Below are 14,167 nucleotides of genomic sequence, written 5' to 3' on the forward strand. Positions count from 1 at the left end.
GCCGCTTTTTGTTTCACCACCTCCACATGGCCAAAACATTTCCCTTTGAGGACTTTTTTTATCCAGGGAAACAACTCAAGTCTTTTGGAGTGAGATTGGTTGAATAGGGAGCATGGGTCATGGGGGGGGGTCATGATGTTTTTGATCTAAAACTGCTGAACACTCAGCACATGCGGGCAGACGTACTTGTAAATCACCCATCATGAAATAGGCAAATGTGTTGAAAGAATTTTAAGAACAATTTCACTGAAGCAGAGTGCAGCCTTTCACAACGACACCAGATGGTATACTGATACAGATGAATTCCTAGAAAACTTACTTAGCACAGGAAGCCTGTACTACAAGGGACCTGCCCTTAGATGATGAGTTTGTTTGAGGAGGTCTCCCCTTGCATATTCTGCTACTTTGGTGTGAAATGTTCAAATATCAATCACATTCATGTGGTCCATTGTGTCATTTAAGGCCCCTGTTTCCTTGTTGATTTTCTGCTTGCACGATCTATTTACTGATGTCAGTGGAGGGTTAAAGTCCCATAGTATTGTGTTACTGTCCATCTCTCCCTTCATGTTTGTCAAGATTTGCTTTATATATTTAGGTGGTTCTACATTAGGTGCTAATGTTTACAAAAGTTATATCTTCTTATTGGATTGATCCCTTTATCATTTTGAAATGACCTTCTTTGTCTCTTGTTATAGCCTGTGTTTTAAAATCTATTTTGTCTTACATAAGTATTGCTACCCCCGGTGTTTTTTGTTGTTGATGTTTGTTTCCATTTTCATGAAATATCTTTATTCATCCCTTTTGGTTTCTGTGTGTCTTTCAATCTGAAGTCAGTCTCTTATAGGCAGCATATGGTGGGATCGCGCTTTCTTCTCCATTCAGCCACCCTATATCATTTGTTTGGAGCACTTAATCCATTTACATTTAAAGCAATTATTGATAGATGTGTAGTTATGACCATTTGATTATTCATATTATTTATTTTTCTTCTAAAAGACGTCTCTTTAAAACTTCTTGCAGTACCGGTTTGGTAGTGATGAACTCCTTTGGCTTTTTCTTCTCTGGGAACCTCCTTATCTGTCTTGAATGATAGCTTTGATGGGTAGAGTAATTTTTGGTTGTAGGTTCTTGCTTTTCATCACTTTGAATATTTCATGCCAGTCTTTTCTGGCCTGCAGAGTTTCTGTTGAGAAATCAACTGACAGGCTTATGAGAATTCCCCTGTATTTAACTAACTGCTTTTCTCTTGATGATTTTAAGATTCTTTGTCTTTAACCATTGCCATTTTAATTATGATGTGTCTTGATGTGGGCCTCTTTGTGCTTATTTTGTTTGGGACTTTGCATTCCTGGACTTGTACGTCTATTTCCTTCACCAGGTTAAGGAAATTTTCAGTCATTTTTTTCAAATAGATTTTCAATTTCTTCATTGCTCTTTTTTTTTTCTGCCACCTTCATAATGTGAATTGATGTTGTCCCAGAAGTTTCTTAAACTATCCTAGTTTTCCTCTTTTTTTTTTTTCTTTTTGCTATTCTGATTGGGTGTTTTCTGCCATCTTGTCTTTCATATTACTGATTCGATCTGTTTCATCTGCTCTGCTGTTGAGTCCCTTTAATGTATATTTTTCATTTCAGGTATTCTTCATTTCTGACTGTCTTTTTTATGTTTTCCATCTCCATTTTTATGTTTCCTATTTCTTCATTAAAATTCTTAGTGAGATCATCTACTCTTGTCCTTAGTTCACTGAGTTTCACTGAGCATCCTTATAATCAGTGTTCTGAACTCTGCATGTGGTAGATTACTTGTCTCTATTATTTAGTTCTTTTTCTGGAGTTTCAGTGGTCCTGTCATTTCAGTTGGTCATGTTTATTTGTCTCCTCATTTTGTTTGACTTGCTGTGTTCTTTCCTGTGTATGAGGTGGATCTGCTGTGTCTGGTTTTGGCAGGGTGGCCTTGGGACTCAGTGGCACAGTCTCACAGTCTCCCTGGTCACTTGTGTCAGTGCTCCAGGGCAGGTCCCTTGTGTGTGTTGTGTGTGCCCTCCTGTTATAGTTCATCATTTTTTAAAAATTATATTTTATTGATTATGCTGTTACAATTGTCCCAATTTTCCCCCTTTGTCCCCCTCTACCTAGCACCCCACTCTCCCTCAGGCAATTCCCCCCACCATTGTCTCTGTATGTGGGTCATCTGTGTAACTTCTTTGGCTGCGCTACTTCCTATTCTGTACTTTACATCCCGTGGGTGTTCTACCTATTGGTACTTCTTAATCCCTTCACCTCTTCACCCATTCCCCCACATCCTCTCCAACCTGGCAACAATCAACGTATCCATGATTCTGTCTTTTTTCTTTTTGTTTGCTTATTTCATTTGTTAGATTCATTCTTGAGAAATATGTATTTATTGGCATTTTATTGTTCATAGTTTAGATCTTCTTTTTCTTAAGCCCCTTTAACGTTTCATATAAAAATTCTTTGGTGGTGATGAACTCCTTTAGTATTTCTTTGTGAAGCTCTATATCTGCCCTTCAATTCTAAATGATAGCTTTCCTGAGTAGAGCAATCTTGTCTGGAGGTCCTGGTTTTTCATGATTTTGAATATGTCTTGCCAGTCCCTTCTAGCCTGCAAAGTTTCTTTAGAGAAATCAGCTAACAGTCTTATGGGAGCCCCTGTAAGTAACTAATGCTTTTCTCTTGCTGCTTTTAAGATTATCTCTCTATCTTTAATCTTGCATTTTAATTGATGTGGCTTAGAGTGGGCCTCTTTGCATCCATTTTGTTTGGGACTAGTGCTTCCTGGACTTGCATGTATTTTTCCTTTACCAAATTAAGGAATTTTTCTTTCATTATTTCTTCAAGTCAATTTCCAATGCTTTCCTCTTTCTTTTCTCCTTCCGGAACCCCTATGATATGAATGTTGGAATGCTTAAAGTTTTTTCAGAGGCTGCTTTTCCTGTGTCCTTGTTATTTTTGGATTCTTTTTTCTTCTTGTTCTGATTGCTTATTTTTTGCATCCCTATATTCCTAGTCATTGATTCAATTCTTGGCTTCATATACTTTACTGTTGTCTCCCTGTAAATTTGTTCTTTATTTCAATTAAAGAATTCTTCATTTCTGACTGGATCTTTTTTATGGTGTGAGGTCCTCACTAAGTTTGAGCATCCTTATAACCAGTATTTTGAACTATGTATCTGATAGATCGCTTATCTCCCTTTTGCTTAGTTCTTTTTCTGAAGTTTTGATCTGTTCTTTCATTTGGGCCATGTTTCTTTGTCTCCTCATTTTGGCAGCCTCCCTACCTTTGTTTTTATATATTAGGTAGAACTGCTATGACTCCCTGTCTTGGTAGTGTGGTGTAATATAGTAGGTGTCCTGTACAGTCTGGTGGCATGGTCTCCCCTATCACCCAAGCTGGGTGGGTACTCAAGGTACACCCTCCATGAGGGCTGAGTACACTCTTTTGTATTTCAGTCTTGATTGCGGTTGGCAGGTCAATGAGAGGGATTTACTTAGGCCAGTAAGCTGCAAGGACTGGCTGTGACCACTGACCACTAACCTCCATCCTCCGTGGAGGATCAGCTGTGCGGGGGCAGAGTAAAGGTGCTCCGACGTGGTCTGTAGCTGCTCACGGGGTGCGCAGGCTCTGGGGTTTCCTTGGTAGGGCAGGCCAAGGTCAGCCCCCACCTGTATTTTGCCCAGGGCCACCCTGTCTGAGCTATAAAGCACTCTGAGATCGCTGCTACTTGTGCTGGACTTGGAGATTCCCAGGCGAAGCCAGGCTGTGAATCTAGGCTGGCTGCTACTGGTGCTGAGCCTGGGGACAGTTACCCAGAGGTACAGGAGCTGGAGGCTCACTGAGGCCAGTTGTTGCTTGTTTGAGAGGATTTAGGAAGTTGTGAAGCAAGAGCCAAGACCAACCATTCATATGGAAAAGCAGCTTGGATGTACCTGTAAATTGGGTGGGATGGAGTCTCTGGGGATCTCCGGGGTGGGGAGAACAGTGTTAGCCAGGTTGATGGAGTCTCAGATGTGGCATCAGCCTGCTGGCTCTGTGGCTTTGTGATTCTGTGGGGAGAGGGTTCAGAAAAGGGACAATGGCTTGTGCTCAAATTTCTGTCTGGGAAAAAACTGTCCCCTTGCTCTCATCTTGATGCCACACACTTAATTTTCGACCTATGTGCCACTGGTGCCTTTCAAGCTGCTACCCCAGTGTTGGAGCTCAGAGGGAATGAGCCTGAGTAAGTCTGTGGGGGGGGGGTTCTTTAAGAGGAACTGCTTGGGACTTCAGAAGTTTTTTCCACTGACTCAATCTCCACTGGTTTTTGCAGCCAGAAGTTGTGGGGACTTTTCTTTCTGGCACTGGAACCCTGTGCTTGGGGGCCTTTGTAGAGCTGGGACTTCTTGCTCCCAAGACATCCCTCTCAAATTTTTATCCACCACACATGGATGTGTGACCAGCTTGTTCTGAATCTCTGGGCCTCGTACAGGTCTGGAAAGATGTGGTTTCTTTAATTCTGTGGTTGTTGCACTTTTATTCAACTTGACTTATATGGTTCTGAGTGATGGTTGTTCTGTATTTTAGTTGTAATTTTGATGTGGTTTTGTGAGGAGGCAAGTCGTGTTCACCTATGCTACCATTTTTATGTAGTTGATCCTTGATTGCTGTTGGCACATCAGTGGGGGAGGGATTGACCCTTACTTAGGCTGACTGGTTTTGAGGAGTGGCTGTGATTACAGTGGACAAATATTTATAAAAGTGCAGCCTCCATAGTAAGATTTGCTTTAACAGGGCCCTGGTGCCTGCTGACTTTGCCCTTGGGGTATGTCTGATAAGCCAAATTGAACTATATCAACTGTGAGAAGAAAATTCAGTTCATCTTCAGTTTCTGTTTTTGTGTGATATATGTGTGCATATATATTCACACAACTGAAGTTATAGAGTTAAAAATTATTAGTGTTATGAACTACATAAAAGCCTTATTGAATATTTTAAATTTTACTGGCTCATTAATGAGAGAATGGTAGAGATTATAATGCAACAATACCTTCTACCCTTTAAAAATTGTCTCTCATTTTTTCCTTCCTTCTGGTTCACTCCCTTGATTTGAGTCCCAGTTTCCTTTTCATCACTATTGGTTTCCTGTGCAATTCCCTTCATTTCAATTAGTTTAGCCTTCATATGTTCCTCTACTTTGTGACTAAAGTCAACCAGTTCTGTGAGCATCCTGATCACCAGGGTTTTGAACTGTGCATCTGAAAGTTTTGCTATTTCTTCATCGTTTAGAGTTATGGGCTCTGGGGCTTTGAGATCTTCCTGAGCCATTTTTGGTCTGTTCGTGCCCATTAAGTATGAGGAGCGGAGCCTTAGAAACAAGAATTCAAAAAAATGAGGAGAGGCTTAGGAACCTCCAGGACATCTTTAAACGCTCCAACATCCGAATTATAGGGGCACCAGAAGGGGGAAAGGAACAGCCACCAGTGGAAAACTTATTTGAACAAATAATTAAGGAGAATTTCCCCAATCTGGCAAAGGCAACAGACTTCCAGGAAATTCAAGAAGCTCAGAGAATCCCAAAGAAGTTGGATCCAAGAAGAAACACACCAAGGGACATCATCATTACATTAGCCAAGATTAAAATGAAGGAGAGAATCCTAGAAGCAGCAAGAGAGAGATTAGGGGACAGTCACCTACAAAGGAGTTCCCATCAGACTGTCAGCTGATTTCTGAAGAGACCTTACAGGCAAGAAGGGGCTGGAAAGAGGTATTCCAAGTCATGAAATCCAAAGACCTACAACCAAGATTGCTCTATCCAGCAAAGCTTTCATTTAGAATGGAAGGACAGATAAAGTGCTTCTCAGATAAGATCAAATTCAAGGAGTTCATCATCACCAAGCCCTTATTATATGAAATGTTAAAGGGACTTATCTAAGAAAAAGAAGATAAAAAAATAAGAACAGTGAAAGGACAGCAAACTCACAGTTATTAACAACCACACCTAAAACAAAAGCAAACTAAAAGGACAGCTAGATCAGGAGTGAACCATAGAAATGAAGATCCCATGGAGGGTTAGCAACAGGGCAGTGGGAGGAGGAGAAGGGGGGAGAAGGTACAGAGAATAAGAATAAGAAGGTACAGAGAATAGACAGTAGGTAGAAAATAGATAGGGGGGAGGGCAAGAATAGTATGGGAAATATAGAATCTAAAGAACTTGAGACACGTGGTCATAAACTAAAGGGGGGCAGTGGTGTGGGAGGGGGTGTACAGGGTGGAGGGGAATGAAGGGGGGAATAGAAAAACTGTAATGGCATAATCAATAAAATAAAAATTTAAATTAAAAAAAATTGTCTCTCAGAGTTTATTACTCCTGATCATAGTATTTGAGATTTTCCACCCTGTTTAACAGTTTCTTATCTTAGGAGAACTATGTGGCTTGAACTGGATTGGACATTGAGGTCATCTCTTTAAAATGATCCTTCTTATTTTAGCTGAAAACCTTCTATTTCTATTTTGGGACATTTTTAGGAGATTTAAAATGCCAGAGATGTCACAGATGTGTTTAAGAGATTAAGGATTGTTCAGACTTCTTATCACCTTAAGTATAGTGAACCATCTAGATTGTGGTTTTGCTCACTTGTACATCTTTTAATATCTGAAAAATCTGAATAACATTGGCCTGCGGCCTCAGTATCTGCTGCAGTGTTTCAGCTGGAGCAGAGTGGGGCCATTTTACAAAGGCAGTGGTCCTTCTGGGGAAAATGCCTGTTGGGTCAAAGACTAACTTTGTTTCTGCAAATTTGATTTTGCTTATATTAACTACTCATTGGGAGACCAGCATTGTTGGGGAAGAAAATTAATTAAAGTCTACAGTCTTTTATAAACTCCTTTTTTGAAAGATCAACAAGCTTAAGAAGTAACTTTTATATCTAGCACTAATTACAGATGTAGGCAAGTTCTGAAGAAATTAATTGGACAATAAGTAAAATTAGTCACAGTGTATGGAAAATTTAAATCACCTGGGATAATATCTTGTAATTATATTCTGGTGTTTTAATATCTGTAAAGGAAATTTGGAGCTTCTGAAGTAAACTGGTATGTTTGGACTCTCAAGAATAGAGGGCTTTCTCTAACATGGTCTGCATTTTGGCCAGGTTATCTATCTTATTATAGATGTCTACATATATTATTTGATTTATGTGTAAATTCATATCTGTTTTGAGGTAATAGTGTCTGGAAGAGTTTATATGTGAAATAGAGTATATGATTTCTTCTCTGAAAATTGAATAAAGTCATATAACTGAATCTCACAATTCAGATTCTGTGTTTTTGGAGTAATTTCCTGATAGTATCACTTTTCAAGTCGTGTTATAAAATATTTTAAATATTTAATACCTATATAATAATAAACTTGTTAGTAAAACAATTGCTTTATTTTCACTCTTCTTTTTGTTAGTAAGTTAATCTTAATTGTATCAGTTAAATTGAAGTTACCTTAGGTGTTCTGTGCCTGTTTCTAAGAATTAAGCCATAACGGACCTAGCTTTAAACGTCAACCTATGCATTGGACTGTCTAAGGTTATATTTGAAACTATAATACCATAACTTTTATAAAAAATTATCAGTCATTAGGACCATGACTGTGATCAACTGGACCTATAACTGTTAAAATTGGAAGAGTGTCGTAGCTCGCCTAGACATTTCCCTTTTCCGAAGTCTTTAGATTGAAAAACATTAGAGTTCTATATTTTCTTATCAATATTGAAACTAAAACCGGTGGTCAACACATAGTAGGTGCTTAGTAAATACTCACTTAAAAATAAATGGGTAAATGCGAAAATTATTTTTCAATTAAGTTGCAGTAGTCAGTTTTAGATCTGTTACCTTAAGATGTTTTCTAATGTTTCTTTGTCTTCAGTTTGGACTTAGGGACAGGTATTTTCTCCCCATTGTTAGTGAATGTTCATTGCTGTTATAACCAAGATATTCACAGTAAAGTTTAATACTAGTATTTAATGAATGCATCATACAGTATTACAGCAACTCAATAATTCCCATATTTGAAAATATTTTCTAGGAAGGCATTTTGAAAGGTAACGTAGTGACTTAAGGGAATTCTGCTGAAGTGTTTTCGAGAACTCTGGTGCAAAAATAAGTTCTTATGGAACAAATGCTCAGTGAAAGATTGTACTAGGTACTCAACAAAATACACCATCAGTGGCCAACTGTTACCTGGTGCCCAGTTTTCTCACAGTGTCTGGACACTAGGGAAGCTAATAGCCTCCAGGACACACTGATACAGATGAGAGAAGTTGCCAGTTTAAAGCTTGTGTGCCAAGGGTACACATAACATTCTTTTGATCAGGAAGGCGAGGGCCTGGCCGGATGAAAGAGTAGTCTTTTTAGAAGGCAAATTTGATACGTCTGTCCCCACTCCCTTACCCCCAGCTAGAATTTAAGATCCTGGAGGGCAGGGATTTTTGCCAATTTTGTTTACTGCTCTATTCCAAGTGTTTTCCTATAATAAAGATTCACGAGGCCAGGCTGTGTCTCTTTTTGCTCGTGATTATGTCCCCAGCACTTAGCAGCACATGGTATGTAGTAGGTGGCTAAATAAATAAGCTAATAGCATGAGTGACTGTGGAAGACAGTCTTCAGGTGTCTTTTTACCTGTTTTATGCTTTTTTCTATCCTTTTTGGTATTTCATTCCAGCTTTTTCAGACAAACTATTAATTACCTTTAACCAATGCTCAATTTCTAATACCTTAGCTAATAAAATATAAGGCATTATTATTTTCCTAGTTACAATTTTAAAGGGTAATTGTTGAAGGAAATAGTGTGACAGGCGATGGCTCATGTTTTGTGGTGTGGATCTTCTTGTCCTACTCATGGCGCATGGTCATTATTAGGATCAGCGTGGGAGTTGCGGAGAAACAAGAATGCGGATGTGTCTGTATTTGCCTCCAGTATGTTTGCTCTCCAGAGACTCTTGGTGATATGCTTCTTACCTTTCAGTAAGGATAAATGAAAGGTTAACAAAGTACCTCTGAAAGGCTACAGATTGCCTTATATAGAATACTTAATGCTTATATAGATTACTTCTATAGATTACTATAGGGCCTACTGTAAAAATGTCAGTTGTCAAGTAAGTACTAAAAATGATAATTTTCACTTGGTCATAGGGTACTGTAGAGTGTTCCCTCTCTTTTCCCGAATAACTTAAGGAATTTCAAGAATTTTAAATTTGCTTAACTGGTTCCAGCAATTCTAACAGTTCTTTTATTTTTTACTTTGTATTTCTTCCATGCATATGTAGTCAGCCCTTCATGTGTTTTAAGTACAGTAGCACTGGAAATTGAGACTGTCTTTTAGAAATTCAAGTTATGGTATCTCTTTAGGCATCCACCCTGTGCACACCTGCTGCAGTAAGTGTGACCATGAGGATAGGGTAAGTTCAGGTGAGAGTCCAGGTCAGATTCAGCCGGCCCCGGGGCAGCAGGTGTCTTTGATGACAGCATTCATTGTTGCTGTCTCTGGGTCACACTGCTCCAGTTTGGACTGGTCATTTGCCTAAGTACAGTGTTCTGAGTTGGAAATAGTTTTCCTTCAGAATTTATAAGGCCTTGTGTTGACTTCCTGCTTTCAGTGTTTCTGAAGCCATTTTGATTTATGATCCTTTGGGTATGACCAGTATTTTTCCCCTCCTTTTTTTTACCTTCCTTTCATTTCTAAGGAAATGTGTAACGTCTTTTTCTTTTTGGCATTCTGAAATTTGACATGGTGTCTTTTTTTCTGTGTCTTCCCCCCCGTTATTGTGTTGAGGACTTAATGGGTGAATTTTCTTTGGCTATTTAAAAGCTTTCTCTCCTTTTTTTTTTTTTGCCTTTTTAAAGCAGGGGTTGGGGGAGGATGTCTGCTCTTTCTGATATTTTGGTGCTGAATCTTTTTACTTGTCTCATTTTCATATCTTTTTTTCTACTGTTTTGTTTTTTCCCCTATTTTCTATCTCTTTTTCTTGGCTTTCCAAAAAATTGCCTCAACTTTATTTTCTGTATCTTCTGATGAGTATTTCATTCCTGCTATTATGTCATTAAAGGAAATTATTCTGAAACTTGTTAAGGTGACAAGGAAGACTTTGTTCAGGACTCTTGCATTAGGGGTATATTAATCTGCTTGGGGGCTGGGAGTTTGAGACCAGGTTGCCAGCATGGCTGGGTTCTGTTGAGGACTCTGTGACTTTCAGATGGCCACCACCTTGCTGAAAGCTCACATGGCTTTTCCTCAGTGTGTGGAGAGGGCAGGGTGGGTGGAGGAAGAGGTAAGGGGGTGGGAGGAGAGAGAGATCTTCCTCTTTTCATAGGGCTGCAGATCCTGTTGGATTAGGATCTCACCTTTATGACATCATTTAACCATAATTACGCCCTAAATGCCCTTTCTCCAAATATAGTCACATTAGTGGGTAGGGCTTCAACACTTGAATTTGGGGGCCAGGGAGCAGTTACAATTCAGTCTGTAGCAAACATATATGTCAATCTGTAACAGGGTTATTAGAATAGGGGAGATAAGTCATGCTCAAATTCAAATATAGCAAAGATAGGTGGGGGATTTATAGCCAGTGAGCAGAGTTAGGTGAGCCAGTGGATACAAAATAATTAAGAGGAAACAGCAAGGGCAGGGGGTGAAGAACTCGATGAGATAGCAGGGTTCGGGGGTTTCTCTAAACAGGCTTTTCCCAGCCCAGCAAGTACAGAGCAGACTTGGAAGGCCTGGGTGAGACCTAGTCAGGAAGGGCGGCTCAGAAGAGCCCAACAACAGTTGGTCAGGAAGAGTTCTTGTCAGCACGTGGCAGTTTTTGCTTGCATGCTCTTAGTTGTTATTGGTGTTTTGAGAAACCCTGTTTTCTCCAGGCTTCTCTTGGGGTGGTGTGTGAGTGGAGAGTCGTTTGCCCAGCAATATGGAGCGTGTATGTGATTGGTGCTAGGAAATGTCTTTTTCAAACAACTTTCACCTAGTCTTCCTTGTGTTAAATTCCCTCTTCACCCTTGGTTCTAGAATTAACTTTATACTATAGTTCTTATTTCCTTTTGAGATTGAGTGGTATAATTTGGGTTGTTTCTTGTCTTTCCCCATTCCTGGGGATTCAGCTTTCTTGGTTTTGCTGTTAATCGCTCCCCGACAGTCTGCTTTCCAACTTTTACGTGTAGTTATCTCCTCTTTGTTCTTCCCATCCTTGTGGACTGGTGTCCTTATAAGGAATTCTTTTACTGTGGATATAGGGTTTGAAGAAGAACATTAGATGTGTGCCTTTAAATCTGTTATTTTAACTGGGAAGCTGTAGCAAATGGTTCCAAATGGGAAAAAAATTTGAATAGTTCAAGGGAATTTGCCATTCTTTTTTGGGTTTTGGGGCTTTGGCACTTTGCTTGCTGTGACATTTTTCCTCCAGATACTTATTTATTCCTAAATGACCCCTTGTGGCTATTCTGTAATTTTCCCTTGTATTTAAAACTATCGCAAAATCTTTTTTGTTGAACTTTACTGGTGGCTTCATACAAGGGATATGGGCACTATAAAGGGAAAGAAGTGACTAGCATGCACTGGGTGTCATTAACATGGTGATCTCAGTTTTATGTCACTTAATCCTCATAGCAATTCTGTAAGGTAAGTGATATTATCACATATGGGTAAGGATAAAGATAACGATCAGAGATAAAGTAACTTGCTTAAGAGCTACTCCAACAGTGGTGGAGGTTAGGTTCTGAACCCTTCCAGCTCTTTGTCGTCCGCCATCTCCTTTTACTCCCTCCAAACTGTGAACAGTTTATTTATGCACTCAGTGAATGTTAAATTGCCTGCGCTGTGCTGGGCCTTAGAGACAGTGGGAGGACTGCTCTGATGGAACAGGACTGACATGATCAGATTCATCTTTCAATAGGATTTTTGGCGATATGCACATAAATTTGCAAGAGTAGGAGTATGCAGCTAAGTTAATTACAGAAGTCCTAGTTAAGTGTCATCTTGGTTTTGATTAGGCTGGCAGAGGAGAAACAGAGAAGTGGGTGGATTTAACATGCCTATTGCAGATAAAGCAGACAGCACTGGGGTGAATGGTGGTAGTGATATGATTGGAAAGGAGCTGGAAGAATTGAGGATGACTCCAGGTTTGATTTGAACTGAGTGTTGTTGATGGTGCCTTTACTAATATAAGAAAGAAAAGGCTGTGGGGGTGGGGTGAACAGAGTAATAATACAATAATAACAGCATCACATCTGTTAGTTATATCCAAGAGGAGGCCTCCAGTAGGCAGTAAACATCTGGGAACTCAGTGGTGTCCCGTGTTGGAGAAAAAAATTTGGTATCACTCACATATACATGATATTTAAAGCCACAGGACTAGATATGGTTATCCAAGGAAAGCGTGTAGGTATAAACCTGAGGCACAGTTACTGATTCACTTCTATAAGAGAGTACTCATTTAATTTTTTAATTTGGGATTACACTTAAACCTAATAGCATTTGCTGCATGGGGAAAGCAAATTTCAGCATGTAACCATGTCATGTACGATGCTAACCAGCAAGCACACTGTCAACATGCCAGTAGTTCTCAGCTATTTGATTGAATTATATACCACACACCTTTGACTTTAATGGGAGACTAGAATTGAGAGCATGAACATGGGAAATTCCATATTTGGAAATGCTGCATAAGAGGAGAGTTATGGCACATGCATGAACTTGTGTTTAAGTGTAGATAGGTAATGAAAAATAAATTCCCATTGAGATGCTAAAACTAGAACATCTGGGATAACTCAGTAGCTGATTCACTGTACATCAGTTGCATAGAATCCAAGCTCATTAAAAGTAAATATTTTACATGTCATGGACCTTGCAGATAGTCTTAAAAGGCAGAATTGTAAATGTTAGATCTGAGAATGCCAAGCATGAAAGGAACTTTACAAGAACACTTGAAAAATTAGATCCGAATTCAAAATAGGCAAAAACTGGAAACAGTCCACATGTCCATCAGTAGGACAACAGGTAAACAATTGTGGTAAAGTCATTCAGTGGACTAGTGTACGCAACACAGTTGAATGTCAGAAACATTCTTTTGGATGGAAGAAAACACACGAGCATAATTCTGTATGATTTTACTTATATAAAGTTCGAGGAAATGCAGAAACTGATCTATGATGATAGAAACCAAACCAGTCGATGTCTGTGGGGAACAGGGATTGACCAGAAGGAAGCATGAGGGAGCGTTCCGGGGTGACGAGACTGTCCGCCCGTTGATCGGGTGTTTGTTAAATGGGGATGTCCCTTTGTGAGACTCATCAATTTCTGTGTACTTAGGATTTGTACATTTTATTGTATCTAAGTTCTACCTCAGTAAAAAAATAAACAAACAACGAAAGCAGTGTGCCGAGTGGACCTGTGAGGGAGCGAATAGAGGACACTTGGGTGAGGCCTAGCTGTGGTCTCAGGTGCTCAGGGAGAGTTTCCAGAGGAGGTGATCTCTCACATCTCTCAGATTTATGCCTTCAGGTCTAAAGTGACCTTGCGTTCAACTACTAGCTTAACTCCACAGAATAACATTTAGTCCTAGGATGACTTTAATCTTTTGTGCAACCCAGAATACTTTAGGTAGTAAAAGGAGGTGCTGTTATAAATCATACTGGGGCAATATGGAAAACTTGAAACCATTGATCTCTATTTCTCTATTGCTTCACGTGTAGTACTCTTCTGCAGTCACAACTGAAGGACGGCGATATAGCAAAGCACGAGTTATCTGAGGGTAGAGCAGCCCCCCCTTGGTCCTCTCTAAAAGGAGTGCAGAAAGGGAGGGCAGTAAGATGGGAGGGGCTGGGGATTACCTGTGGAACAGGGTGTGTGTGTCTGTGAGTTGCAGTTTACATGTTAATTTTTTAAAGATTTTTATTTATTTATTTTTAGAGAGGGGAAGGGAGGGAGAAAGAGAGAGAGAGAGAAACATCAATGTGTGGTTGCCTCTCGTGTGTCCCCTACTTGGAACTGGCCTGCAACCCAGGCATGTGCCCTGACTGGGAATCACACCTGTGACCCTTTGGTTCACAGCCCTCGCTCAATCCACTGACCTATGCCAGCCAGGGCAAATGTTAATTAAAAAAAAAAATACGGTATTTGTTACCTGTTTCC

General features: G+C 39.7%; 1 protein-coding gene across 8 annotated transcripts in view; it reads left to right on the forward strand.

The window, feature by feature from the left end:
* Positions 1 to 14,167, forward strand: part of MYO6 (myosin VI) — a 160,534-nt gene that overhangs the window by 56,036 nt on the left and 90,331 nt on the right. The gene's annotated exons all lie outside the window — the stretch shown is intronic.

Source organism: Artibeus jamaicensis, unplaced genomic scaffold, assembly GCF_021234435.1.
Source record: "Artibeus jamaicensis isolate MK-2021 breed Jamaican fruit bat unplaced genomic scaffold, CSHL_Jam_final contig_1127, whole genome shotgun sequence".
NCBI lineage: Eukaryota > Metazoa > Chordata > Mammalia > Chiroptera > Phyllostomidae > Artibeus > Artibeus jamaicensis.